This window comes from Haemaphysalis longicornis, unplaced genomic scaffold (assembly GCF_048455015.1).
Source record: "Haemaphysalis longicornis isolate Haplotype H1 unplaced genomic scaffold, Haemaphysalis longicornis Haplotype H1 scaffold_1, whole genome shotgun sequence".
Classification (NCBI taxonomy): domain Eukaryota; kingdom Metazoa; phylum Arthropoda; class Arachnida; order Ixodida; family Ixodidae; genus Haemaphysalis; species Haemaphysalis longicornis.
In genome coordinates this window covers 458096610-458101034 of record NW_027526203.1, presented here as the reverse complement: position 1 = coordinate 458101034, position 4425 = coordinate 458096610, and positions in this window count along the sequence as shown.

The window sequence follows — 4425 nt, the reverse complement described above, 5'->3', positions numbered from 1 at the left end:
TCGTCGTAGCATCTTTTATCAGTTACTGCCCACAGAATGTGAAAATTGGGCAGTTCAGCCGAAGACTACATTTTACTTACATTTGACGTCTAAATGACGGTTTGCTGTGAAACACTCAGGCCGTCATATTGACGGGCCATTAGTATTTCATATTGACAAGGACACGTCAAAATGACATAATGAAAAAACGTCAGCCCGTCATTTTGACGACAAATTTGTATTTCAGGATGACAAGTAAGACGTCAAAATGACTAAAAACGCCATCATTTGGTATTGACGACCACCCGTCAATTTGACAGCCAACCGCTTGGAAATAGAGCTGCCAGAACTTTTCCGTCATTTTGACCAAATTTTTTTTACAGTGCAACGTAGTCGTAAAAACTTCTTGGAATTCCATGGTGCGTTCCGCACGTTTGGGTTTACATGGTCTTCTACAGGTATAACTTGTGTTATGAGGCACATAATTTAAAGGGACCCTAAAACACTTTTTTCGACCTTTTTAGAAATTTAAATGCTTGCAGAACGTATAGTCAACCAACACACCCAGAACTTAGATTAGGGGGTCGCAATATACCTCAGCTAGAAATTACTGCTCTATGCCCATCAGATATACCTTAGAACCTTGCTCAAGAGAGAGAGAGAGAAAGAGAGAGAGAAAGAGAGAGAGAGAGAGACAGAGAGAGAGAGAGAGAGAGAGAGAGAGAGAGAGAGAGAGAGAGAGAGAGAGAGAGAGAGAGAGAGAGAGAGAGAGAGAGAGAGAGCATTTTTTTTCTCTCTGGCGATAACTGCAGCTTTCGCAGTGCCCCCAGACGCGAAGGAAAGGGCGAAATCGTTTATCGGAAGTGTTGCAGAGTCCATTACTCTCTATCAATAATTCAACCCAACGGTACAATGCTGTCTCTTCCGCGGCCACACGAATCCAGAAAAGGGACTAATCCCATCGCGTTTGTCCGCTATGGGCTAATGGCATAACTTGGTCGCCAAGTTTCATTATGCTTGCTGGAAAGTTGCAAAGCCTACAGGCATCCAGCACATTCGGGCGCAGACGCTATTCGTTTTTTTTTTTAAGGAAGGGGGGTGGGGGAATCACCGCATCTTGTTCTGGTGGACAAGGATCTAACGGGCACTCACTGCAGCAATTTTAGCACAACGGAGAGCTTAAACAACGCAATGTCCGGAGAGCGTGCATGCGCTCCACGGGATCTTCGTTGTTCCACAGCAGCTGGTGGCTTTCCACTACAAGGCACGCTCAGCAGCTGGCCATCCTGTCATGTGCATACATTGACCATAGCGGACGTTTCCTGCCGATAGTAGCTATCATGGCAGCAATGAAGCACGGTAAAGAAAGCGCGAAACTATGCGACACTCTGCGGGCTGGTGATACCGCACCGGGCGCCTCCATTCGTAGAAAGGTGTACGCATATTCGGCAACAGTTTGGAATGACCCCGTGTCCGTACACCTGTTGAGATGTACAGCCATTTAAAGACAAACAAGAAATGTCTCGTAAGAGCACGACGCGCCATTAATCCTAAAAGCCGATGATGGAGGCCAGGCGGTCGGACATTGATGAGCGCGGGTGCAAAAGAAAAAAAAAAAGCAGGAGGCACTGTTCGACGGCGGCAGGCAACAAGAGTTGTCTGCAGACGACATGCCACGCGGGGATGACCTGCTGCAGGCTGGTGAGAAAGAAGGAGTCCTGGACGCTCAGATATCCTCATTACCCCCTCGCCGTTGACGGGGAAGCGCCCATCGGGGGCCATGACGTGCCGCCTCAATTGAGCGCCGCCCGACCAATGGGCGCCCTGATTGAATCGGCCCTCGTAGAGCTCAATTGGGTAATGAGACTATAAGAGGCGCGGGCGGCGGGACGCTGCCACACGCTGCCTACCGCACAACCCCGGGCCCGAGAGCAGGCCACTTCGCGGGTTCTTTGTTCGCCGCGGCGTCTGGGCGGATACTGCTGCGAGCTTTCGGTGTCCGTCCTTGTAGGCCAACATCGAATGGGAGTGATGCTACTGTCAAACACCGCTTCCACGTGATTGCGTAGGGGTAAGTAAGCGACGTCGAATGAATGGACGATGCTCCAGTGCTATCGGCACTGAGTACGCGCGTTGAAAAACGCGCTCTGTACAGCCGTACCTGTCACGGTGAAGATGTGTATAGGTCTTCAGCGCATAAGGTACATTTTTTGTGTTAGAAATTTGTTTTTTTTTCTGCAGGCAAAAAGTGTACGTGCTTTTTCATAGGTACTTAACCCAGCATTCAATAATAACTATAGCGCGCAGGCGAGCGTTTAGCAGTGCATTTTGCCCCAGTTCATTTGTGCAGAACCGGACATCAGTGCTTACACAGAAGTAATTTGTCAAAATAACAACCAATGCATTGATAACGCGATTTACGTTAACTCATGCTAAAGAATCGCACCCTCCCATAAGGTTTAAGGTTCCGGAAGCTCGGGGCGGACAAACGAACGCTCAAGTCTCGAAAGTCACTTTCGAGCCTTGTGGCATACGTCCGTTCCCCACACCTATAGGATTGCAAACCTCCTTATTCTCCTTTGTGATTTTTTTGTACTACGCACCACTCAATGTTTCCCTCTTTGTTTCGAGTAAATTCAACTCAATGAACGTCATTGTGCTGGCGGCCTGGTCTCCAGAAAAAAAAAAGCATTGCAAAACGTTCGCACACGCAAAGAGCGCATGTCTTCCAATTGAAGCAATTAAGTTGCCGAGCGATACAAGCCTGACACTTGCCGAAAAAGAACTTTAGTAAATAAATACATGTTATTGAGAACGGTCAGTGCGAACCCTGCCAGCCCCGCCTTTACGACGCCTTAAGTGTTACCCTTGCGCCGACTGCAGGATATGACGTCATTCTCGATGGAAAGAGCGTCACTCGCTACGCACAATGGAGACAGCGTCTGAGCCCGTTGCGTGAAACCACGAAGCCCCCCACCCCCTTCCTGCTTTGGGTATGATGTTAAATAGATACACGCCCGCATAGTGAAAGTCGTATCGCGCAGTTAGACTATATAGTCGTCAGCATGGGTAATGAATGCACGTTCTTCTGCTCGCTTTCTTTGTTGTTTAGAATTTGTGTGCCTCATCTGCCCCACCTCCCCTCTTGCTTTCAATGTTCTCGAGCGCTTTTATTAGGCTGAAACAACAAGCGTTTGTGTTGTATATTGCCGCAAAAAGTTGTGTCTGCGCGCACTATGTATTTATTTATATTTGGCGGGCGACATGTCAAACACAACGTCTTTGTTTCGTTTGTTTCGATTTGTTTCGTTAGCCTTGCAATTGCCTGTATTAACCAAAAGAAACATTCTACTCGCCACGCGATTGAGAGTAATGGCTCACATGTTTGCAGAGCGGCACCGATTGAAGCAGCTACGGCGATAGGGAGACCATGATGGAGGCGCGTATAGGTCCTGTGATGATGTCGCGGATGACACGTTGATGGGCACTGCAAGACAGGTTCTCACGCTACCCGCTGGAGTGATATGCCTCAAGAGGTGCACACGGATGGCGCATAAACGCCCGTAGACGTAACAGTCCGTGGCCGTCAGCACCCTCGTGTGAAACCGGCAGTATTTAAAATAACACTTATCTTGTTCAGTGCTACTGAAGACGCCTAAGCACCCGTTCAACGGCCACAGCTTGATCCAAAACCACTGGCCACATCAGTCAGGTTATGTGCTCCGAGGCTTACCGTAAGCACGCACAGTCAGCATGAAAGTATCATCATCATCATCATCATCCGCATCATAATCATGCTATTTAAGTCCACTGCAGAACGGAGGCCTCCATTTACCTCCAACCTCTCCTGGCCTGCGTTGCGCGAGTCCATTCTTTGCCCACAAGCTAACGTCCTCCCCCAACTTCTAGTCCTGTCTCTCGGCATCCACTCTGTTACCCTGGCGGTCCACCGGTTGTACTTTCGTCTTACTGCAAGGCCAGCCCAAGCACAATTCTTTTTGGACTATGATGCTTTCCACTCTAGTCTGTTCCCTGATCCAGGACTCTCGCTTCCTGTCCCTATGCATTGCTCCTATCAGCCTTCTTTCCATGGTCCGGGTCGTTGAGCCGACCTGAGTTTGCTTTTCAGTTGTTTAGTAAGGCGACAAGTTCCGCCCCACATGTCATTATCGGCAGTAAGAATTTATTTTTAGTGATAGCGGTAGCTTATATACTTTTAATATTTGGAAGTCTTGTCGAGTGTTGTACCCCAGCCCATACCTATCCTGCGCCGGATTTCTTTCCCGTGGTTTAGATCGGCACTGACAACCTGTCCAAGGTAGTTTTATTCGTACACTTGTTCTGTGGCATATTGTTACCTAGGCTGAAGGGGGTGCTTCCATCATGTTTATATAGCATTACTTCAGATTTTTTCCTATTTGTATTCAGCCCTCCTGGCTTTCTTAC